The sequence below is a fragment of the Cervus elaphus genome, chromosome 13, assembly GCF_910594005.1.
Source record: "Cervus elaphus chromosome 13, mCerEla1.1, whole genome shotgun sequence".
In the NCBI taxonomy this organism is placed as follows: domain Eukaryota; kingdom Metazoa; phylum Chordata; class Mammalia; order Artiodactyla; family Cervidae; genus Cervus; species Cervus elaphus.
The window spans coordinates 67,529,835-67,554,890 of NC_057827.1; the positions used below are offsets into that span (position 1 = coordinate 67,529,835).

Genomic DNA, 25,056 nt, shown 5'->3' on the forward strand with positions numbered 1-25,056 from the left:
ATGTATATAAGAAAAACTGAGGATAAATAATAAGAGATATATTGTCATGAGAATAATTCTATATATAGATTAGGGACACAAAAAGTATTCTTGAAATTTTGTGAATCATAACATTAAAAATTATTATTAGTGAAATAATTATTTGATCAGTAAAGCTATAGAAATGATTGAAAAAAGGGGGGGCAATATTAGATCAGTTATGACCAGTGTTGATGTATGAGTCATATACATGTGTGCCTGAAAGATGGTCAAACATGAAAAATTCTAGTTTATTGTCTCTGCTTCATCTGACCCTTTCAACTAAGGTCAGGAATGTATGAGGAGGAATAGTATTATTGGGAAGATCCCCTGGAGGAGGGGATGACTACCCACTCCAGTATTCTGACGTGGAGAATTCCATGGGCTGTATATAGTCCATGGGGTCACAAAAAGTTGGACTTGACCGAGTGACTTTTACTTTCATTTTCCTTATTAATGAATTAATAAACAAATATAGATGCAAATGAAGAGAAAGTTGACCAGTCACGGTCTAATGATGATGTCTGGTATGTGAATCACATACAATGAATTCTGTGTGTCCAGAAGTCTGAGGTCCAATGCAAAAGAACTCATCTATTCAACATACTTTAAATGACTGCAGATAGATTTCAATATTATACAGTGATCTCTTTCCTGGTCTTTGTGCTCATGAATTTTAAAAATATAATTATAAATGAATCAATGGCAGAATAAATTAGCAAATGTATAAATGAATAAAGATGAAGAGGGTGAAACATTGTTCATTAATATTTAGTCAGGAAAATGAATATTAATATATTGAAATAGATAATAAAATTGACTAAATATATTATGTCTTAAATTAAGCATATTTTCAGTGATAAGTAGTAACCAGTAATTGCCCTGAGTCAGTTGCATGTTTGATGTTTGTTGTATTGAAAGAAAAATAAAAATTACTATGAATTAATAAACACTTAAATGACTCCATACATGGAGACTGGAAATTGTGCATCAATGGGGAGAGGAGAATATCTCAGCTTGTTTATAATTATGTGTGCTTGTGGATGCACCAAGCTGATCTTGGGTTCTGTCTTGGTCAAGATTATGTTGCCTATGTTAGGAAGGAGAACATGGTGAGTAACAGTAGTCAAAGATCTTATTTTGGTTTTAGTTATTGTTTGAGTAAAGACGAGCCTGGTGGGCTATAGTCCACGGGGTCGCAGAGAGTTGAACATGGCTGAGCAAGTAAGCACACATACACACACACACGCACACACACATACATACACACATGCACACATACATACACATACATACATACATACACACACATACACATACACACGCACACATACATACACACACACACACACAAAGTGTATATGGGAAAAGCTTTAGACAGAGTTCAGGAATATTTAAGGATCTCATTGGTGTATTTTCCTAAATAATATGATTTTTATTAATATCCATGATGAATGATTAAATTGATACAAATGTAACACAAATGAATAAAATGAGGGTCTAACATGGATCATTAATGATGACCGGCGGCATATGAGATTTGATCAGTATACACAGTTATGAATGAAGCAAAAGTGGGACAATATTGAATCCATGTCCCCTGGAGGAGAAAATGGCAAGCCACTCCAGTGTTCTGGCCTGGAAAATTCCATGAACAGAGAATCCTGGAGGTCTACAAGTCTGTGGGGTTTCAAAGAGTCAGACATGATTGAGCACGTACGCATACAAGTAATCTAAATGTCTATCAACTGGTGAATAGAGAAACAAAATGTGGTATATCTATGCAGTGTAATACTATTCAGCAATCAAAAGGAATAAATTGTTGGTAATCTGTGACTCTAAAAAGGAATACTGGATCAGTGATGACTGCTGGTGGGGTGTGAGTCAAGTACAATGAATACGTGTCTTGAACTCTGAGGTTCAACTGGAAAGAATACTCTAAACTAATGAATATTAAATGACTGAGTCTAGGAAAGGTGGAATGCAAACAGCCAATAGATAGAAGGTCTCAAACTTTATTTTTTGTGTTTTTTTTTGTGCTGCTCAGAATGATCACTCCTGCACTGATTTTAGCATTCTGCCACGGCCCCAAACTCAGTGTTGTCTTAGGAGCAGGGAGACCAGTGTGAGTCATAGTTAAAGTTCATGTCTTGATTTGGTTGGCTTATCATGGTCAGTGCATTGTTAAGAAGTAGGAAATATAATCAAAGCAGGGCAACTGTAGTCCAATACCATGGATTGATAGGCCAAATTGTGTCAAGGCATCCATGTATGAAGTACTGAGGTCAATTCAAGAAACAGATCTCGTTTCTGGGAAATGATTTGATAGGTAGATCTTAGGGATATCAAGGTTCTTATTTTGTTTTCTTTTTCTGATTCATGTATATTTCTTTTTAGTTATAAGTCATAACTTAATAAATCAATAGACAGAATAGAATGAAGAAAAGAGACTTCCCAGGTGGTGCTAGTGGTATAGATCCCCCTGCCAATGCAGGAGACATAAGAGATTTGGGTTTGATCCCTGCGCCTGGATGATCTCCTGAAGGAGGGCAGGGCAACTTATTCCAGTTTTCTTGCCTGGAGAATCCCACCATCAGACAGGCCTGGATGGCTACAGTCCACGGGGTCACAAAGAGTTGACACAATTGAAGTGACTTAGCATGATGAAGAAAAAGATTCTGTGCTTGAATCTTTGCTAATGACTGGTGGTGTCTGAGTCAAGGATGGTGAATAATACTTGTTTGGATATCTGAGGTCCACCATGAGAGTAAATCTAATCTATGGGTCTGCTGAAAATGATCCTATCGACAATTGTTACAAGTATTGGATTATCCCGTTTGGGGGCTTTTTTGGGTCACAGATAATGATTATACATTAGTATAAGCGAATTAATGCATGAAGGTTTAGCCAGTAGGAATAAGTGAGTAAAAACGTGGCCAGGCCTAGAGCAGTGGTTGCATATGTCATGGAGCATGTATTATTAACCTCTTTTGGAGGAGCTGGTATTCACGTTGCTTATCTTTCAGAATGCAACACACAGGGCCAGATGCATGAATTGTCAGTTTCACGTTCTGGGATGTCTTTGGTCTGCTGGTTATTTGTTATATTACTAATTAGGAAACACGTTTATAAAATTAAATTAAAGATTAAGCACTGTTTAAATTAAAGAAGGACACTGATAAAAGTTTGTTAGGCAGCACGCGCTGTTGTGCTCACAGAATCCCATTACAGAGTTCCACTGTCTGTGATCGGTTTGGTAATGAGCAGCGAACTGCGCATGTGTCAGCATTATTCATGCTGTGGCATTGAGCCTGTGCGGCTTTATCATTAGAGTGCATACATGAATAAGTTAATAACAATCAGTCGCTCAAAGGGACAAAGGCTGAGCCAGTAATGAGCGTGTCTTGAAATAATTATGATTTAACCAGTTCCACTCAGAGGATGTCCCTCTTAGAGCAGAAATTCTGTCTCTTGCTAGTTTGGGTAAGAAGAATATTGAGGGACTTCCCTGGTGGTCCAGTGGTTAAGACTTCACTTTCCAATGCAAGGGGTGTGGTTTTGATCCCTGGTTGAGGAGCTAACGTTTTAATTTATAAAAGAATGCCTATTCATTTTTCCTTCCTCATGGTCAAAAAATCAGAACCTAAACAACGGAAGTAATGTTGTAACAAATTCAGTAAAGACTTTAAAATATAGTCCACATCAGAAAGAATCTTTAAAAAAATATTTAAAAAATTGATCATTGAACTGATTAGATTAAAAGAAGGATTAACTTTCTGCCAACTGAAGCAAGTGGCATACCCAAAGTTTTCAGATTAATCTAAACTTTTCTCACTCTGCATCCATTAGTGTATTAGAGCAAAGTCGAAATCTAGGCTGTTTCATTCTTTTCAATATTTGTTTTGTGCTCCCCAGAGGGGCTCCTCATAGGTAAATGTCATGGCTAGGGAGTCTCTGGAGAAGAAGCCTGTAGGTCTGTATAAGTAGCAAACAGCATTTTCACCCTTGGGCGGGTAGCCTGTTGTACGACAGAACAATGGATAAATGGCTATATCTGGACACAAAATTTTAAAAGACCAGATATGAGAATGAATTACACATTAAGGATTAGGCTGTAACCAGTCAATACAACTGTTGAGTTGTACATTTTTTAAAAAATATCATCCTAGAGCCACACCCCTCACACTGGAAGGTGAGGTCTTAACCACTGGATCAAGAAACCAGAGTAGTTTCCTTTTTGGGGTAAGGTCATTTAAACAGAGAAGAGGCATAGTCAGTGTTCTTGCCCTCGATCAGTGGTGAGTTCTAGTTTGTTCTAGTTTGTTAAGAGAAATGGAAATAAATAATGAAGTAAATTAGTCAAAACCTAAATAGCAAATCAGTTGAGGGGAAAACATGAATTAGCAGAAGGAATTTATTTCCTTTGCATATTTCTCTTTTTGGGAACAAGAGATATTCTGTCATTTCGTTTAACGTTTTAATTTATAAAAGAATGCCTATTCATTTTTCCTTCCCCATGCCACCCCACCCCACCCCCCCCCCCCCCTTTTTTTTTTTTGCTATTTGCTTTGTCCTTCACAGAATGGACATGAACTACTGTAATGATCAAGACCTTCATGGTTCAAGGTAAGCAATAGCCAAATTCTTGTCTTCGTTGGGGGAAGTTGTTTAGGATATTCAGTGTATGCTTTGAAAGTATGGGATACATTTGATGGCTGTTCCTCTCACTACTTTAAACCGTGGGTAGTGGGATTTAGTCCATCATAGAGCAAGCAGATTTGTTTTCACCCAGAGCACCATGCGGATAGCTTGCCTATCTGATAGTGACTCCTGGTTTTTGCAAGTCTGACAGTTGGAAAAAAGGAAGGACAGGATATAACCAAAGAAGGTCACATAAGGACCAATGGTAAGGCTGTGTTGTCAACCAAGGTTCATGATGAATCTGATTCAACACAACAGGCACATTTTACAAAATGAAGTTCTAACCTCTTATCAATGTCGGTAAAGGGGCAGAGTCTCTTGTCTGCAAGATTCATAGTTCTTATGTTGGGTGGCTTATTTAAGGGTGCTTATTATGCTATTAAAATAAACTGAATTCATTGGTTAATAAAATGGAGGTCCATTCATTCGTAGAGCCAGATATAAGATTGTAGTATAAATGATTGTTTACAATTAATTGTTGTCATGGTTACCTAGCGTTCACTAAACTAAAACCCAAATCCAGGCATTTTCATTTGTCAACATCTTTTCATTCCATAGGATGGATGGACTGTAGCTCATTCAGTTTTTCCCCAACCATGAAGAGCTTAGCCTAATCCCTCTGGGGAAGGAGCACACCACGCCGTGTGAGTAATGAAGCTCTTGGTTTGGGTGGTTAGTTTGTGGGTTTCCACTGTATCATTAAAAAAGAATAAATGTAATTAAAATTAAATGCCATGCATAGACCTATGATGAGAATGTGCTATGAGCCAAAGTTTATGATTAACGCAGTTTAGCACAAGTGAGGTAAAAGGGAAAAAAAAAAACCCCTGAGCTTTCCCATTCATTTCAAAACTGATATGTCCCTTTTTATGTTTGTCCCATTCCTCTCTTGATGATGATCTAGGATGTTACTCATTTAGGAAGTCAGTACTCCATTTGTTGAGTAGGACAGAGGATTCATGGCTGTTCATTGTAACATCTAAAAATTGTTCAAATTAAATGCTGAAGGACCACACCTGGACCAATGATGTGAATGGAATGCATCTGAATGAAAATTATGATCAATCATGTTTGGAACCCCTGAGGTCCATGGTGAAAAGACAATTAGTGTATGATTCTTGGGAGAATCATCCCAGGATGTTTGAGAATCTAGTTGAGAGGGTTCATAGATACTGGCTTTATACTATCTGTAAATAAATGAATGGATCAATAAATATATTGAAAAGAAAAGAGAGGTCAAAACACAGACCAACTTGGAAGACATTTATAAAACAGGGAAAATATAATTAGTTTCAGTTCAGTGTGAAATTTCAGTTCTGAAATATAATTATTTCACTCACTCAATTTGAAGTATGTTGGTCCATCAAGAAGACACACATCAAGTTGTTACTGGTTTGTGTGAGATACAGCTAAGCTAAATATATATCCTTCTCTTAGTTTGAAGTGGGTTTGATTCATTAAACAAATGGTTAACTAAATGAATGAGTATAAAATATGAGCCGATGATCAGTGTATGTTCTTTTTTTTCATCTGTTTTGTGCCCTAGAATGGCTGCACCTTGGTTGTTTTAGTTATTATTTAATAATGATGATCTTAACGGTTACCTTTGTGGTCAAGGAGAATATAGATCAACGTAAGTATGAGATTAAGTTTTTATTCTTGGTTTGGTCATTTTGTTTATGGATGATAAGTATATTCTTTAAAAATAGAGGGTTTCATGCAGTTATAAACAAATCAAAGATTATGCTGGCACCAAGGATAAGAATTTGTCTGAGAAATGTCATGGTTGATTCATTTTGCAAAAGGAAAAAAAAAAGATTTTCATTAGAAAATAGATTTAATGCTACCTCTTAGAGTAAAAGGGGCATAGATGAATTTTAGACTTAGTCAAAGATATTATTCTTGGGTTGGTTGTGTTTTCCTTGGATTTTAAATAATTAAAGATAAACAGGCTAATAAAATCACAGTGGCCACTCATGACCAATGATGTGATGATTATTCACGAAACAAACATTTATTTAACTCAACTATTTTACCACTCTGTTTAAGGGGTACACAGAAAGACTTAATAGGCATAGCTTAACCTATTGTTTATTCTTTTTATTATTTTATTTTTAATTGGAGGATAGTTGATTTACAATATTGTGTTGGTTTCTGCCGTCTGTCAACTTGAATCAGCCATATGTGCCCTCCCTCCCATCTCCCCCTCCATCTCACCCCTCTGGGTTGTCACAGAGCACCGAGTTTGAGCTCCCTGCCTCATACAGCCAATTCCGACTTCCCTTTTGTTTAGAAGCAGATTCTTTGCTATTGGTTTTATTTTTGAAAATGAGTACCTGACTAAATTAATCAATAAGTAAAATTCATACATGAAGAAAATTAAAATGACCAAGAATATTCCAATGATAAAATTTTGTGAAACAAGAATTGTTATTGACCCAGCGTTGCTTCTCTGAGATCCATTTAACCAAGAAGATTTAATCTATCAATATTAATTCTGTGTATAGTGAGGACATAGAAGTTAAAATATTCATTGCGTTTGTTCTTGTATTTTAGTGAGTTAAATCTATGAAAACCTAAGTAAGAAGAGGACCAGTGGTGAAAATGTATTTTGAAACAAAGATTATGATTATTACAGTTCTACATTACTATAATTTATGAAATAAAACAGTTTAAAAGACATTGGTTTTAATAGTACATAGTATGTAGTTCAGGCTTCCTGGGTAACTCAACTGGTAAAGAATCCACCTGCATGCAGGAGGGAAAGGCTATTCACTCCACTATTCCTGGGCTTCCCTGGTGTCTCAGATGGTAAAGAATCTGCCTGCAATGTGGGAGACCTGGCTTCGATCCCTGGGTTGGGAAGATTCCCTGGAGGAGGGCATGGCAACCCACTCCAGTATCCTTGCCTGGAGAATCCCATGGACAGAGGAGCCTGGTGGGCTACAGTCCATGGGGTCGCAAAGAGTCGGACACGTCTCAGCGACGAAGCACAACACAGTATACAGTTCTGCTCTGCGTGTTGATTGCAATTATTTGGATATTTTGCATGCGGAGATCATAATTCATTACTTGAATTATTTTTTTACCCTATCTCAGGGCAAATATTAGTGAATCTGATTGGAGGTGATGGCAGGAGGTCCCTATACCCCACATTTTAAAGTTTTCCTGGCACTTTTTATCTGAGAGAGTAGAAAAATAACCAATACTAGGATAATAATTTCAGCTCAGCAAGTATAGATCCAAATCCATGTCAGGCTCTGTATTAGTCATGGCATTCATTTCTACATCAGATCTAGTTGCAGCCATCAGGTAACTCTTTGGGATTAGGTGGGATTACTGATAAATATAATAATTCAATGTAAAGGCAAATACATGGGTTTTCCAAAAGCACAGAAGGCAGGACCTCAGCTTAGGTATCAGATGCTTTATAAAAGAGAAGATGCCTGAGCCAATGACCGAATCCCTGGTTTGTAAGATCCAGGACACTAGGAATTGCACTCCTCGTATGCACTGCATGTAGAGTACTCATAATATATTTGTTGAATGAGTTGTTGAATAAAGGGTATAAATGATGAATGAATGAAGTAGTGAGTTAGTGAATGAATGAGTTTTTGGGTAAACAAACGAATGGAAAATTGAGTGAAAATGTGGAGTATAAGAATGAGGGAATAAATTAATAATGCACTGAGTAAATCAATATGTGTATGTTACATTCTTGAGTGGATGAGTCTCTGTGTAGGTAAAATTGTCAAGAGGTGGATGGTGAGTGACAAATAGGTCAAGGAGGGAATGAACAAAAGACTAGTAGGTCAATGGTCCAATAAGTGAAAGATGAGTGAATTACTAAATAGATTCCAGAACAAGTTTATCAATGAGTGGTTTAGTAGAAGTTAGTAATGAGGGGATGCCAGTGAGTTGATGAGGAACCAAATGAATTAATTGACGAATAAGTCAAAAATGAGTGAGGGAATAAAGTCAGTAAAAAGAGGACAAAGTTGAATAATTTAACTAATGAGTACATAAGTCAACGCATGGCACAAATTAATGAGGGAGTGAATAGGCAAATGGATGGGGGAATGCATATATTAGAGTTATCGAGGGAAAGGATAATTATTGAGTGAGTAAATGACTCAATGAATGAGTATGTCATCCAAGACTAAATGGAGCGCTCTGTGAATGGAAGAGTGAATAAGTGAACAGATCAGTAAATGAGTGAGCAAGTCAGTGACCCGTGTGTGAGGCAGTGAGTGGAGCAGGTCCCACTGGGCTTCCTTCCCCGACCACGCAGCCACACCCCAGCCTCAGGGCACATGCTCAATACCCAGTGCTACCCATCCTCCTCCGCTCACAAGCATTTGTTTCCATGTCTCCACCAAGCTGACTTGCACCGACAGCCAAGAAATGGGTCAGATTCTTCTCTGTCTCCCCTGAGCCTTCCCAGCCTGAGCCTAGGAGGCGCCCAGTAAATTACTGCTGAATGAATGAATGAAGAGCTAAAAATACATGTGCTTTTGTGGAAATGGGATGGCCCTTCTGAGAATGGCCAGGAGCCACTCCGCGGGGAGGTGGCGGTGTGTCAGATGGTCCGCGGCATTCTCCCACCCGTGTGCAAATTCTCCCTCAAGTCCAGCTTCCTGCATCCAGTGCCAGACAGTGAGACAGGATCCTGGCAGTTCCAACTGCCCTGGACCTTGGCCCATCCTTGGGCAACGTTGGCTCGGACTGGTGGAATGGAGGCCCTGGGTCTTCCCGAAAGCTGCCCCGGCCTCTGCCAAGACAGGAGGTCGAAAATAACACAGTCTTGTTTTTGATCCTCTAGCGAGGGGGGCCACTCCTCTGCTTCCTCCTGCTTTCCATCTGTGGGACAGTGGGTTAGACGGGGAACACCCTGCACCTCCAGCCTCACCATCACCTGTTAGACAAGGATAATGATACCTCCCTGGCTGGATTTTCCTGAGAATTAATCTTGTCTGTGTGTGTGTGTGTGTTGTGGGGGGGGGTCAGTTGCACAGTTGTGTCCGGTTCTTTGTGGCCCCATGGACTGAATCCTGCCAGGCTCCTCTGTCCATGGGATGCTCCAGGCAAGAATACTGGAGTGGGTTGCCATGCCTCCCTCCAGGGGATCTTCTGACCCAGGGATCAAACCCAAGTCTCTTGCATCTCCTGCACTGGTAGGCAGATTCTTTACCACTAGCAGACACCTCGAAAGCCCAACCTTATCTAACAAAAGCTTATGAGGCTCTTCTTACCTAACATAATACCCGTCCTATACATAATGTGGTACCAGGGAGGGAAGAGATGCCTTAGAAGTTACTAAGCAGCTGTAATAGATGGTGTCACCTGCATTCATTTAAAAGCTCCCAAATGGATGTGGTACCCATATTCCCCTGTCCCAGAGGAGCAAAGAGTTCAACTGAGGTTTTAAGGAATGCCAGTTAGGATGAGCCCAGACTACTCACCTTTCAGGCAGCATAATGTGCCCTTTTCCAGGGACAGACAACAAGAACCGTGAGTTGACCGCACTTTTGCACCATTTGGGGCATTTGCCCCAAATCCACCCTCCCTCCCTCTACCCACCGCCCCCCCCCCCATCCTCTCCTTCCCTCCAGCAGTTGTTTGTTCAGTATCCGTGGTTTATCTAACACTGACCACTCCTCTTCCTCTCTTGTCTTGAGCGGCTCCTGACCCTGGATTCCATCTCCCGCTCCTCATGCCGCATCTTTCCTTTGGACTTGATGATGCTGCTTGGTCATCTGGCTTGGACTATAGCCATCTCCCTCACAAGATTTGATGTTGGACCAAACCGCTGACCTTTCTCCTGCAGATTGAACAGGTAGAGTTGAATCCTCTTTCCTAACCCTGGGCATCCGGGCCTCTAAATTTGAATCTTCTGGGTCAACTCTCTCCCACCTGGTTAAACTCCAGTCCGTCTGTAGAGGAGTTCAGACCATACTGGTAGCTGGTGGACCCTCCTAATGCTGAGGGTGAGCAGGACAATAAGCACTGATGGCCTTGGGCTAGAGTCTAAGATCTGACTGGCAAGTGTGTGCAAGTCCTGGGGCTGGGTTCCCTCATTTCCCCAGAGTTCCCAGGTAAATGAGTTGAGCTCACCTCGAAGCCTAACACAGACGTCCCCTGCCTCTCACACTCCCGCCATGCCCTGCACTCTCCTCCCACTGTCCACATCCCTGTGTCCAAACTTGCCCTTTTTCACTCATTCATCCTTTGTCCATACTGCTGACAGAGCCCATATTGCCTCATTGACTATGGACTACCAATTTCTCCTAAATGGCTTTGACCTTCTTGAGTTTGGGGTCTTTGTTTTGTGTCACACTCACCCAGAAGAAGGTCTGGGCATCCGGAAGTGCTTGGTGAATGAATCATTCGTTCTTTCATGTACTCAAAAAATATTGGGCCCTTTCTTTGGTGCAAGAAGCTGGATGGCAAGAAATGAGGTGTATCTCATCTCTGCTTTGGTGGAGGGTCCAGTCTTGAGTGGGAGGTAGGTTTTCCAAATTACCTAATTACACGTGTGAGCAGTTGCTATGAAGCCCAGGTGCCTGGGGCTTTGTGAACCTGCCGTCTGGACTGATCGCCCGTCATGAGAAGCCCCCCATGCTTCTCTCCCGTGTTCAGGGAGAGACAGGAGGACAAGGCTATAGCCTTGGAGAGAGCTGGTCGATGGCTTTGGCTCCCCGGGATCAATCAGGTCAGTGGGGTCTTTGGTCATCCTTGGAGGAAAGAGAGACCAGTGTACTTTGGAGTTTGTGCAGCTGCTGCTCGGTCATTTCCTGGGCAGGTGTGACCAGCCAGCCACCACTACCTTCATGCAAGCATCGTACTTATTAAGGAAGGCTCTGTTGCGTGTCAGGCTGTGTTGTGCCCCATCAACTTTCAAGTACTTCTCTTAGGTATGTTGCCAAATGACAAGGCAAGGATGAAATGTGTTGACCCTTCTCTCTTTCCTCTACTGTATTCCACTGAGTTTCTCAAAATGGCTGTCTGGGACACCAGCTGTTGCTAACTAACATTGCTAGAATGTTCTACAGCACCACCGGTGTTGTTTTACTCACCATCCCCAACCCATCCCTCACTCTGCCTCTGACTCCAGTCCCTCCCACCTTCAGCATCTCTACAAGGAGCCCAGGAATCCACCCCTCTCGTCTCTATCACTCCATGTTGGTCCAGGCTACTGCTCTTCCTCCCTATGCATCTTTCTAGAATGCCTGGAGAAGAGCCCCCCACTCCGTAGAGCCCTTTCATGAGTTCCCAGAGCCTCAGGGTGATGTCCAAGCTCCTTGGCTTCATGCTCGAGGATCCTCATGCCTTGTCCTCCAGCCGCAGCTCCTACCACGTGCTCCCTGGCCTCGTGCACCGCCCAGCAGACCAGTCCCCTCCCCACCGAGCCTGCATGCGTCTGGTTCTCCATGCCTTTGCACAAGCTCATCCTTTTGCACTCTCCCCACAGTGCTCAGTCGCTGGAGGGCTTGTCCTACGTCCCCAGGTGGGATGAGTCTCCACCACCTCCCCCGCCCGCCCCACTCAGAGCTGCTGCATGGCCATGAACATCACTTCTGTGCAGAAACCTGTCCTATTGCTTGGCCATGATCTGGTTAGGCATCTGCCTTCCCAGCCAGCCTCGAGCTTCCCAACTGGGCGTGCTCAGTGTTGGGTGCCTCGGATCCCCCCACTGTCCAGTACAGAGCCTGTGCAGTCTGGCTCATCCGACAGTAAGAATGCAGATGAAGTGAAAGAATGAATGAATGTACAAAGGAATGATTGTGAGGCCATGCTGGGGGGCAAATTACCTCCCTGGCAGAGAATCGGGGTCCTTCGCACCAAGGACTGGCACCTCCTCAGGACTGAGGCTAGCCCTGCTCTTCCAGCCAGGTCCACTTTGCCTTCTGCCTGCGACTCATTAGGAGATGTGTAACCTTAATCCTTGAAATTGCCTGGGATGGAACGTGTTTTCACTCAATGGCCTGAACATGGGGATTTTATTCCTTTCTTAAATAAATCTCACTCCCCCAGGAAGTTTGGACAGGATGTAAGCAATCGGACCAAGGGCTTGAAACTGAATATTTTGCAAAAGGCCCATTTCAAAATTTGAAACCCAGTGGCCACCGGCCAGAACTGAGTCTGGTTTGGTGGGGGTCGCTGAGGCCTCCTCCCAAGGAAGGGAAGGGAAGATTGAAAACAAACCTTCAGCTGTCACTGAGTAGGCTGAGGGTTTGCAAGACAGAATTCCGCGGTTTGGTTTTGCTTCTCTGATGAAACTGGAGCAGGCTGGGTCAGCCTCATCAGCTCTTCTTTCAAGCTTTCGGTGGAGGCCTCAGACCCTCCGGAAGCCGGAGGGGACTTTGAGCTGGTCCTGAAATCAGTGGGACACGTGTATGAGCGCTGGGGGGGCTGACAGTCCTCGCTGAGTGGACACTGGCCCCCGTGGACAGGTGATTCTGTTGTGTCTCGTTCTCTTCTGACTTCGTCTTCTTTCTACCAGGATGGACAGCAAGGTGTGTCTGTGGGGACGTCACCGGACCTCTCCGAGTCCCATGCCCGTCACCTGTAAAAGGGAAGTCACATTTCATTCATTGATTCTGCCAGCATGTTGAAAGCGTGAAGAGCTGTGCCCGGGCTGGAGCACATGGCCCCTGCATGCAGCTCCCCGCCCCATGCAGTGTGTGCGCTCCCGTGTCACATGTTCTCCTCCCGTCCCTGCCCTTGAGCGTAAGTGGTGCTGTCCGTTTTCCCTCCAGCAAGGAATCTCCCCACTGGCCTCCTCCTCCTCACATCTTCCCTCCCCTGGTCTCCCAGGCTCGCTGGGAACCTTGGTCTCCCCCAGAGACCCTCCCAGGGGTGTTGCTTCCTTCTTCTCACCACCCAAGTCTTGCAGTTGTAGCCAGAGGCCGCCTAGCCTGGCCTCAGTTTCCCCATCTGCAAATTGAAGCAAGGAGGACAATACCAAGCTTTTTGCCCACTGGGGCGAGAGAAAATCTGTCTCCCCCTCTCCCTGCAGTCCTGACCCCATCACATGTATCCTTCCAGGCCCTTGAGCCTCACTTGTAATTTGGGGGCCAGGTTTTATTTTCTTTTCCCGCAGATCTAAGGCATCTCCCAGGTTCAATCCCTGGGTCGGGAAGATTCCCTAGAGAAGGAAATGGCAACCCACTCCAGTGTTCTTGCCTGGAGAATCTCATGGACGGAGGAGCCTGGTAAACTACAGTCCATGGGGTGGCAGAGAGTCGGATTTAAGGTATCTCCCAGCTTGTGTGTTTTTTCACCATGATACAATGAGCGTCCGCTAGCTTGGTGGGGGCTGAGCCGCATCCCCGGCACACGTCCCTGGTGTCAGCAGGAGCTGCTGGCGGCTGCCTGGAGGGGAGGAAGGTGGGCCCGCTTAGATGTGTCCCTGCTGTGGCCTCGACTGTCCCCCGACCTCTGCTGAGAGTCAAGTGGGGAGGTGCTCTGGGCACCAAGCCTGGTGTGCTGTTCCCACCTGTGGGATCGGAGGCGGTTGATCTCCATTCATGCCAGGGTTTGTGTCCTGAGAGCATGGCTTGCGGTTTGAATGTCAGAATGAAAGAACTGAACCAGTGTTCCTGGCCAAGTCCACCAGTGCGGTAACTTTGGTTACCTGCAGAGAAGGGTTATAAAAACCCTGCAGAGAAGCATCTAGAAAATGCTCCTCCTGCTCCTAAGAGTCACCCCAAACAGCTCATTTCAAAATACAAGGATCACAGGGCCCCGCCCATCAGGGGAGCTGGTGCAGGGCCACCCTGGGTCTGCCGGAGCTCGCCCCCCACCCCAGAGCCCACTTGGTGCTCACTTGCCCCCAAACACTGGCTGCCAGGACCCCCGGGAGAAGCTCGGTTGGGTCTGGTCTGTTGTTGAGACCAGCCCGTTTCCTTCCCAGCAGGGAGAGCCAGGCTGAGGCTCTCAGGTCAGGAACCGTGAAGCGAGAACTGATCAGGGTGAGAGGTAGAGAGCCGGAGCACATCTCCCAAATCCAGGACTGGGGGGTATCCACCTCCAGCAGCAGGGCTGCAGGGGAGCCCTGAGACTCCGGGGCTGCACAGAATGGCCACCCAGCCCTGGGGGATGCAAACGACACTTTCTCTGGGTTGGCGCTCTGGGGCGTTTATGAATGAGCAGTACCTTCTTAAAATGTCACATAAAGAGGATAAACTGGAAGAGCCATTCGTGGACCAGTGGTGGCTGGTATTGGGATTGAAGACTGTTATCAGTCCAATTCTGTGTGTCCCTGGATATAAGGATGACGACAGTGATGCTAATAGTAGTGCTACCTCGATGGGCGGAAGGCTGAGGGCGCTGATCGGCTCAGCCAGTCACATGGACCCCTGTGTTTACCTTGAGGAACATCCAGGCTGGCTGAAACTCTCCACCCTCCCCTCTGCCATTTTCCAGCCTGAGTTTCTCGTCCTTCCCCCATTCACACCCAGACCCCTGAGTGCAACACCCCTGAGTTTCATGCCGTAGCTGCTCGTTTCTCATTGGATTAGAAGCATCCCAAAGGTGGGAGTGGCTCAGCTCCAGCTCCGTGTCCCCAGGGCTGGCCTTGCCCTTCCCAGCACCCCTTGTGGGGATGGGCGCTGCGGTGTGGTCAGACATGCGCTCACACAGGTGGACTTGGTTTTGTGACTCAGCCCTCTTGTCTTGGAAGGTTGTCTGCCCGGAGCCCGTGGAGGTGCGGTTGGCGAAGCACAAGACTTCCCCTGGGTGATTCCGATGGGTGGATCCCTTCCTTCACTGGGTGAGTCCTGCTTTTCTGGGTTACACTGTAAGAGGCATGTGTGCCTGTGACTAAGGGTCAGGCATGGTCTAGAAAAGGTAAAGACTAGAGGTGATCCTAGGAGAGCTGGGGCATACATCCAGTTCTCAGAGGGGCCCGAAGGCACGCCCTGCCCACCTGGAGCAGTGGCAGGTAACGGTGGGGCCATTTCTGGCAGCTGCTTCTCTGCGTGGAGGGTGAAGCCATTCAGAAGTTACCCAGGGCAAAGAGGTGAGGTCAGCAGGGGCCCGACCCTAGACACCTGGCCTTCATCTCTGTTCCCACCCAATTGGTCACTTTGCAGCTGACTGGACACCAGAGTCCTTTTTAGGACTCAGACTTACCTTCATACCCTTGCCCCCCACTGAATCTCTTTTACAAAGTATGCAGATAATTTCATTTCTGTAGTGGAGAATGAAGAAGGGGGAGTCATGTAAGCTTTTCCTAGAAAAGACACTAAGCTGAGAAGTAAAACTTATTACATGTAATAATTCTAGAAAAAGAAACACTTTTATTGTAAAACACTGGACAGAACAAGAGGAAGAACAGGACTCACCCTAGTCTCATCACTCAAAGATGACCACTGCCAGCATTTTGAAGACCAGCTTCTGGTCTTTTGGTTTCACCTATAAATTGCAAAAGTGAGTGAGTGAGTGTGTGTGTGTGTGTGTGTGTGTACATATGTACATAAATTTTTAATTGGGTTCATCATAGCCATCCTAATTTTTCACCTAAGTATACATCCTAAACATTTCCTATGCCATTAAGTAATTTCCTATCTTATAATTTTTTTTACCTAGTATCCTAGCAAATGACTATATCATAATTGATTTAATTGACACACTCTTGTCAGATATTTACATGATTTTTAAAAGTTGGATGATAAAAGTTTCAGTGAATAGCTTTGTTTTTTCATCTGCACGCATGTCTCTTATTTGTACTCTTAAGAGTGGAGTGGCCATGCCAAAAGGTGTGAGCATTTTATGGCCAAATTGCCCCCCTTGAACTTTGTACCAATTTACATTCTCAGAATTAATTTAACAAGTGACTTTCTCTGGGAATTATCAAGGTTTTTAGCATTCATCAATTTGTCAAATTTCATTCTTCTCATTTTCAGTTCTTTTATTACTGTGATAAGAACATTTCCCCATATCTTTATTGGTTCTCTGTAGCTGAATTGCCAGTTCAGTTTCTTTACTTTATTCAGCTTTCATTAAGTTTTATTTTTGTCAAAGTCATGCATATGCTTCATTTTAAGAGTTGAATAGCTTTACAAGATTCTGTAGAAGCATCTTTCTGCACTCCAAATCCATATCCTACTCCACCTAAGCTACAGCTTTTTAGTCTTTTAAATGGTTCTTTTGACATTTACAACAATTTTTCTAAGTAACATTCTGATTTTTCTAGTTCTCAAAAAAAATTTTTTTTGACTTAGGCATTATCTTGATTTTTCAGCCACAGAAAATGAAGATTTAACTCTTTCACCTTTGGCCTCAAGACACACAGGAATACCTGTCTGTCCCCTTCTTTTAATATATTTAGCTCAGTTTTGGTTTGATCAGTATTCAGTCTTTATACATTATAACAGTGTAAATATTTGAGAGTACAACAACAGCACTATGATTGTTTACTTTTCCTTACAGCTTTTGTTTTCTCTGGAGTTGACAATTGTTTTGGTTTTATCTTTCTTTTTTCCTTCTCTCTTTGGTTGGTTATTAATGAACTTATCCCAAATTTATCTCCAGCCTTTCATGACATCCAAACACATTAGTGTTTTTTGTTTTTACTTAATGTGTTTATCTTTTTGAAGACATCTCTTCCTGGAGCCTCCTTCCCTCTTTTGTTCCAGATTGGTTCATCTTTGGGCTTTCTCCCCTTATTGTGGAATCACTTCCTCATTTCTTCCTGGGGATTCTCCTTGGTCGGATCCCTGGTTTTGTAAATCCTGTGTTATTCTCATTTTTTGTTTATTCCCTTGTATAGCTAGAGAGCATCCTCTAGCAGTTCCCTGGTAAAGGGTCCATGGGAGGTAAATTTTTGGAGATCTTTCGCATAAGAAAAGGATAATGACTGGTCCACACTGATGATGATTTGGCTTGGTATAGAATTCTAGTTGGTACCTTTTTTCCCCTTCAGATTTGAAAAGCATACATAATTGTCTTCTAACTTCCAGTGATATTGATCAGAAGTCTGAAGACTTCTGATTCCCAACCCTTGTATGTGATCTTCTGTTACCCTCCCTTTCTGGAACTTATAGTCTTTTCTCATTGTGTTTTGAATTTCATGTGTGTGTATTTTGATGTGGATCTACATTCATCCGTTTTGCCAGGCCCTTTTGATCTGAAAGCCTATGTCTTTCAGTTGTGGCCTTTTCTTGGACAATTCCTTGGACAATGGCCTCCCATCTGTTTTCCCTTTCTTGAACTTATATTGTTTGTATGTTGGATCTCTTTGACAGGTTCTCTGCTTTTCATGTATTTTTCCTCTGATATTCATATCTTTCATCTCTTTGTTCTCACTGAGCAATTACTCTGTCTTCATCTTTCAGTCTATTTTCACTTCTGCAATCTCTGATTTTCAAGAGTTTTTATTACACTCTAAGTATTATTTTATTGAATTTTGTTTCATGGATGCAATTGCTTCTTTGGTATTTCTAAAAATATTAATAATAGTTTTTGAAATTGTCTTTCTCTTAAAGAGTCTCCAAGCTTTTTTTTTTTTTTCTTTTTTTCCTTCTGTGTGTGTCAGTGTCTAACTTTCATTTCAGATTCTTTCTCAACTCTCTATTTGTATAGATAGATATATAGGTATAGCTGATATTGATACATATATACAATGCATACATCCAGATAAACTAAAGAGCTATTTGGAAGCTCTCAGTATGTGGTTGGATCTTGTAAACTATGGCGTTTACTGTAGAGAGAGGTAATTGGTCTTTGTATTGCGGAACCCCAGGTTTCAGCATTTTTATGTCTTTTTCTTTTAGACTGATTGGATGATCCAAAAGTTTCTGATCTAGAATTTTACTAGTTGCTGGCGCTCTGTGAGGTTTGTGAAGGAAGACTGAGTGGTCTCAACATCCGACTTACAAAGCTTTGCCTTCTTTCTCTTTTGAATTTAGGGCTCTTGCCCTCAGCAGTGCGTGCATCTCTGCTCTAGTCACCTCTGCGTTGCTCTCTGCATGTAATACCTCTTCAGGCTTCTCTCAGGGGTAGGGAAGGCTTTGCCTAATGGGTGAAGATTGGGGGCTCTGTCTCTTCTTTAACAGACTTTTAGTCAATTGATCTTATTTAGGCCTAGACTTTCCTGGAGGTTCCTGAAGACTTCTGTGGGCTCTGTTGAATACACTGGCCTTTATTTCAGGTCTCCTCACTGCCGGTCCAGGGTTTCCACTCTGAATCAGTTCCGAATCTCCTACTGTCTTGTCTTTGTCCTGTGTACTCATGCTCAAGATCAAAATCTCTTCACTTTCATTTAGCGCAGCTTCAAGAGCAAAGGCTGGTGGATATCTATATGCTATTCACTATGCTGAACTGTAAATTCATTTACCCATCTTTCTCTACTGTTGTATCTTTTATTTTTATTTTATTAATACCTTTCAAAGTAAGAATAGTAACTTTTTCCATCCTATATTACCAATATCCTGCCCCCCCCCCCCCCATTTTTCATTTACCATTCCATTTTGTTCATGGAGCATTTAACTTTTTATTTTAAAATTTCATTTTCTGAAAAATCTTTCACTAATTTTTTCTTATAGTTACTTCTTACTTAGAAAGAAATTCCCTACCCCAGGCTCGTATATTTAGTCATTTTTATTTTTTTCTAGTTCTTTTGTGATTTCTTCTTTATATTGACTCTTTAATCCTTTAACTGAATCATTGTAAGAAACAACTTTTGCTCCATTTCCACATGCTAGATGTTAGATAGCATGTGGTAGATTGAATTTACCACATGCTAGATACTTTTATAGTTTTTGTTTCTCATTGTGGCTTTCTAATATGACATTAATTCGTCTACTCTTATCCTAGTATTGCTCTGTTATACTAGATCATATTGTTAAAATATGTATTATTATTTGATAGAAGTAGTCTTCCTTCACTCTTATTTTTCAAGATTTTCTTGATTAGTCTCACCTGTTATTTTTCCAGGCGAATTTTAGTGATATTGTGAAGTTAAAAACATTCCTTATAGATTTTATGTGACATTTTATAAAATTATAAATTAAAGAGAATTGGTATGTTTTGACACTTGGGCTTTGCATCTTTTATAGTTTACAATATACAGTCACAATTTGTCAAATTTGACAAATTCATAATTTGTTATTAAGTTTATTTCAAGGAACTAAGTATTGCTTCTGTTGTGAATTTTTCTTGTATTTTCTAACTGGTTATACTGGTATGTAGGGAAGAGATTATGTATCTATTGTTATTGTCTATCTCATTGAATTTTCTCATATGTTCTACAAGTTTTCAGTTGAATGTTTTGGAATTTCTAGGTAAAGTGTCATACATATCTATACAATTATAGAAAAAAATTGAAAATATTTTATCTGTTTTATTTTTCTTTCTTGTCTTATAGTATTGTCTAGATCTTCCAAAACATTAAATTGTTGATAACAAATCTTTGTCTCATTTCTGGTTCATGTAAAGTATGATAACAGGTACGTTTTAAGGCTGTATGTTTTTTATAATGCTAATTAATTATCTACTTCATGTATGTGTAAATCAGGAATGGATTAGAATTTTCTGAAATACTTTTTTGATATCTGTAGATATACTTGTATTGTTTTTCTCCATTGATCTGTTGATGAAATGAATTATAATAATGTTTCATAACCTTGAAACATTTTTGGATCAAATTCTACCTGGTTTTCATTTATTGTTCTTTTAATATACTTCATGATTTGGTCTGCTAGTATTTGGAATTAAAGTTTTGGTCATTTGACATCAAAGTTATGCTAGCTTTGTAAAGTGAATTAGGGAACATTCCATCTTTTTCTGTATTCTGTACCATATAGACATCATTTAAATGATCTATTTCATGGAAAACTTGAAAAAACTTAGCTATATAACTCTCATGGGATAATTCTGGCAACTTTTTCTATTTCTTCTGTATTGATTGGATACTTTAGATTTCCTAAATCTTTAGATTGTTTGCTTCTTTTTCTAATATAGCTTAGTGTTTACATGTGCAGGCACTGGAATCGGACAACTTGGGTTCAAATTCTTGCTCTCTCATTTCTCATGTGACCTCAGGAAAACTATGTCTTCTCCCTAATTCTTAGTTTGTGCACTTGTTAAATGGATAATAAGAGCCTGAAGCCAAGAGGGCCACTGTAAGAATTAAAGAGATAAAGTATCTCGCATTGAGTATGGCACATAGTGAGTGCGCTGTGATTCTTTTAAAGCTAATATTAATCCTAGAAAATAATCTATTTTTTGAGATGTAAATACTTCTTAATGTAGAATTATAAGTAGTATTTGTATAATAAAATTTATTTCTATATTGTCTTTATCATTCTTAATTTTGGACATGTGTACTTTATCTCTTTTTTCATTAGATGAGCTTATGGGAGTGTCTATTTTAGAGATTTTTCAAGGAATCATTTCTTGGAATAATTTGTCAATTTAACTTTTTTGTGTGTGTGTTCAAATTCACCAATATCTGCCTTTATCCTTATGGACTCCTGCCTTCTGGTTTCCTTATTCTGTGGACCTGTTCATATGTCCTTTCTGTTATTCTTCTTTAATAATGAAAGCATTTCATAATATGAATTTGCCTCTAGTTGCAATTTTGATTGCATGTGATAAGTGTTAATATGTAGCCTTTTCAAAATTTTAAAATATTTGTAATTATGCTTTAAATTTCTTATAATTAATGCTTTTCATTTCTTCTTGTTCTTAGAAGAAATGATTATCTGAATAAAATATGCAAAAATGGAGCTTACTTTTTAAATTATTTTCTACTTTATTTGGGCTTTATTGTTGCTTATACTTTCTTATTAAATTATGATCTTATTTTATTGTGGTTAGAGAATGTGGACACACAAATTTCTACTTTGAGAATTTATGGATGTCTTCTTTGTGCCTTCTTTTATCAATTTTTTGAATGACTCGTGGACCTTTAAAAGTAAGGTGACATCTTGTTTATAGGGTACAGATTTTGATGTAAAGGCATTTCGTTTTACAAGCTTTTCAGTTTCTTCTTTTGGATTTTCTTAGTAAATAATTAAGTAACCTGTAAAACAATCATAATTTAAACCTCACTCCAAGCATTTATAACATTTATCTATTTTTTTGCCTTTGTTATATTGATTAGAGCTTTTTGAACAGTATAAACTAATATTGAAGAAGTAGACATTTTTCTTTATTTCTCATTTTCTGTTAAATATGATGCTGCTTGTCTCTAGATTTGAGGTATTTTTCTCATTGTCTTTTTGCCCACTTGATGACTTTGGCCTGAGAGGTTTATGGAAACTGTGCTTCTATTTCCCCATCTTTGGATGCTATTTTATTTCTAATGTAAATGTTCGTGAGTGTCATTGCTGTGGATGGTACATTCTGTCTCTGAGAGGTGTTTTTCATCAACCTGTAAAATGACTTTGCTCTTGGGTACTTGAAATTCAGAAGCACTTCTCCTGCATTTTCATTTGTTTTCCTGAGTTAGGTAACCCTGCTCTCTCAGATAATTGTTTCTGGAAGTCTGTATTCAAGGCAAAGTGGTGTTTGAAAGTTGAACCAGAGACTTGTGCGTTCCAAAGAATTCTGCTCCTCGAGAGCTCAACATTCTGTACCTTTCCAGGCAATTTCTAGCATTCCACGGATGTTCTTTAATTTTATTTTTTCCAAACACATAGTTGACTGCCTTAGATTCAATTATGGAGGCTAAGGACTGGCCATATTGGGTTCGCCTAAGGACTTCCATGTTTGTCTTAATTTCTTAAGTACATGTAAGATCTGTACTCTTACCACTGGTATCAGTGATTTTCTTTTTCCATTTTCCACTTATTTTTATAAAACAATAAGAGCAAAATATAATTAAATATTGGTTTTTCAAGTGCAGCCAAGCCTTTTATTCAGACCAAATATTACCCAGAAGCCCAATGAGTAAAATAGATCAGATCAAAGCTGCCCTGTTTGGAGCTGGGTGGAGACCTTGAGCTGCGGGCACCATCCTGACAGTGGTGGGGGCCCCAAGCACCCCTAAAATACCATTTGAAAACCTCCACAATGAATCATTTAAGGAATTTGAGCAAATTGCTGTATATGCAAAACTGAGGATGCTGTTGATAGGAAGTTGACTGCTGGCCGTCAGCTGCTGTATGAATTCCGTGGTTTTTTCAGACGTCGTATGATTGTGTGGGCTGCCTGAGAGTCAAATGCATGAAAATGGATGCCCATTCCTTGGGTTTGATTATTTTTAATTTGTTGAATGTGTGCTTCAAATAGACAACATAGAGTTGGCTTTGAGGATTTTTGACTTGAGTTGGAAACTCCTTTTAAGGGCGTATAACTCACATTTGTTTTCTGGATTTTCTTGTTTTAACTTCAGTTAATTGCACTTAAGGCTTGTTTTCTTTTTTCACCCTTACTTTCTTTCTGGCTGTCTTATATATACTATGTTTCTCTTGGGCTTCCCTGGTCATTCAGTTGTAAAGAATGCACCTGCAGTGCAGGAGAGGCAGGTTCATCCCTGGGTCGGGAAGACCCCCTGGAGTAGGGCACTGCAACTCACTCCAGTATCTTTCCTGGAAAATCCCATGGACAGAGGAGCCTGGAGGGCTACAGTCTATGGGGTCACAAAAGAGTCGGACATGACTTAGTGAGTCAACGGCTACAACGTTTTTCTTAAAATTGTTTTTTGATGATTCAAAAAGTACACAATCAGTTTCTAAGTCTGTTAGTGCTTACACCTTAGTTTTTGGTTTTTTTTTTTTTAAACAGCTTTCATCTAAGTTTCTCTGTGGTAAAAATGAAATAGTTTTTTTTTAAGTGAAATGATTTCATACTCCCTCTGCCCTCCGTGTAATTATTAAGTCAAGGATGTATCTGTTTCTTCCCCTTCCTCTTGTGTATCCCCTCCCAAATGCTAAGAGATGAGTGGGTTTTTTCACCATCTCCTCTGCTTATGTCCCCCACCTGCTTGCCCTAATCTTTGGGAGGAACACGGTGCTTTCTGTGGTCCACCAGCCCACCCTGCAGTAGCTGAAGCTCTGTCCTGTTTCTGGACTAGAAATCCTCATCTTCAGTGCGGCTCCGTCATTGTGCATTGCCGTGTGGATTGTGTCTGTCTGTCTCCCATCCTCTGAGCTCCCAGGAGGCAGGAACGCAGAAGTCACCCCAGGGCCGCCTTGGGCTCCTCACGGGACTGGTGTTGGCACATGTGTGTTCGTGGCTGTGTGTCTGCAAGGACGTCAATGAACAGGTGAATCAGTGGGGGAATAGATGTGTGTGAGGGGGTGAGTTTGTGAGACAGAATACATGAGTGGACGGGCGGATCGATGTGTCCTTGAAAGATTGGATGAGCCGGTGGACATGCAAGGGAGTGGAGTGATGCCTGGGGTCTGGGGGAAGTGAGAAGGGCCACCCTCTGGGGCCTGGAGGGTGGGAGGGAGAGGTGGGCTTCCTTGCGTCTCTAGTAATCCAGGATGCCAGTGGAGCGGCATGTCACTTTATCCAGGAGGACAAGGATACTTTCCGGGTCCATCTCTGCTATTCAGAGTTGTCCTTTCTTCCTTGCCCACTACTCTGTGGAATATATCTGATGCTGGGCCAGTGACCCCTCCCTGCGTCAGAGGAGCCCCCGTACCAAGGAGCGATGTGACTGGCTTCCTCCCCCATCCCGGACACAGAGAACATCAAGACCATCCAAGTAAACCCCCGTGGCTTCCCCCCATCCTCCCCGGCCCCTTGCTTCCCTTCCCCTAGGACCAGGGGAGGAGGTGACCTGCTTCTGGCCCTGCAGCACCTGCCCCCGAGCCTGACTCCATTCTTCAGCTTCTCAGGGGTCTCCCACCGCCCTTTCCAGCCCCCACTTCCTACAGCCTTCCCACAGGGTCCCACCAGACTGTTGTCCTTTGAGTCTAAAAAATATCGAGCCACCATCTTCCTGGTGGATTCTCCATGTCTCATTTTTGTTTGCTCTCTGACCCCACCTTTCCCCCAGAAGTGCCTCCATTAGGATCATCGGTGACCTCCATCCGATTGCCGACTCAGCATCTGGACTAGGATTTCTTACCAGCGCTTTGAACTCGGAGTGTTCAGCAGTGAACGCCTGCCCCCGACCCATGCTCGCCAGCCCAGAGGCCCTCTCCTGGCTTCTTGTGACCAACACTCACCCAGAATCTTCCCATTGTCTTACGCTCCCCGTTCCCCACCCTTACCTGGGACCTTACCACGTCTCTTCCATTCTTCTTCCTGACTGTTGCCCAGCACGCCCACTTCCCCCCACGACCGTGGTTCCTCCTCTGTCCAGGGCACTGCTCTCTTCTTTGAGACTCCTGTATTCTTTCTCCCTGCTTCCACTTTTGCCCCCAGCACTTTCTT

General features: G+C 42.0%; 2 long non-coding RNA genes and 5 other non-coding genes across 34 annotated transcripts in view; all 7 read left to right on the forward strand.

The window, feature by feature from the left end:
- LOC122707049 overlaps window positions 1-6,241 on the forward strand; it is a 95,572-nt gene extending 89,331 nt beyond the window's left edge. For 6 of the 28 annotated variants that reach the window (XR_006344580.1, XR_006344564.1, XR_006344571.1 and 3 more), the window contains 3 exons: window positions 4,600-4,644; window positions 5,278-5,363; window positions 5,624-6,234. This is a non-coding gene — a long non-coding RNA (uncharacterized LOC122707049). Of the gene's footprint in view, window positions 1-4,599; window positions 4,645-5,277; window positions 5,364-5,623 lie in introns of all 28 variants that reach the window. The other 22 variants (XR_006344573.1, XR_006344581.1, XR_006344584.1 and 19 more) reach the window with 11 other exon arrangements.
- LOC122707248 lies at window positions 526-597 on the forward strand. Its single transcript, XR_006344765.1, has one exon. It is a non-coding gene; the product is annotated as a small nucleolar RNA SNORD113/SNORD114 family (small nucleolar RNA).
- LOC122707230 lies at window positions 1,871-1,942 on the forward strand. Its single transcript, XR_006344750.1, has one exon. It is a non-coding gene; the product is annotated as a small nucleolar RNA SNORD113/SNORD114 family (small nucleolar RNA).
- On the forward strand, window positions 2,704-2,778 carry LOC122707236. Its single transcript, XR_006344755.1, has one exon. It is a non-coding gene; the product is annotated as a small nucleolar RNA SNORD113/SNORD114 family (small nucleolar RNA).
- Window positions 4,728-4,872, forward strand: LOC122707266. The gene has a single exon (XR_006344780.1). It is a non-coding gene; the product is annotated as a small nucleolar RNA SNORA79 (small nucleolar RNA).
- On the forward strand, window positions 5,737-5,810 carry LOC122707254. Its single transcript, XR_006344770.1, has one exon. It is a non-coding gene; the product is annotated as a small nucleolar RNA SNORD113/SNORD114 family (small nucleolar RNA).
- Window positions 6,242-9,792: 3,551 nt separating the features above from the next.
- Window positions 9,793-21,466, forward strand: LOC122707052. Its single transcript, XR_006344591.1, has 2 exons — window positions 9,793-10,555; window positions 13,223-21,466. It is a non-coding gene; the product is annotated as an uncharacterized LOC122707052 (long non-coding RNA).
- Window positions 21,467-25,056: the final 3,590 nt, after the last annotated feature.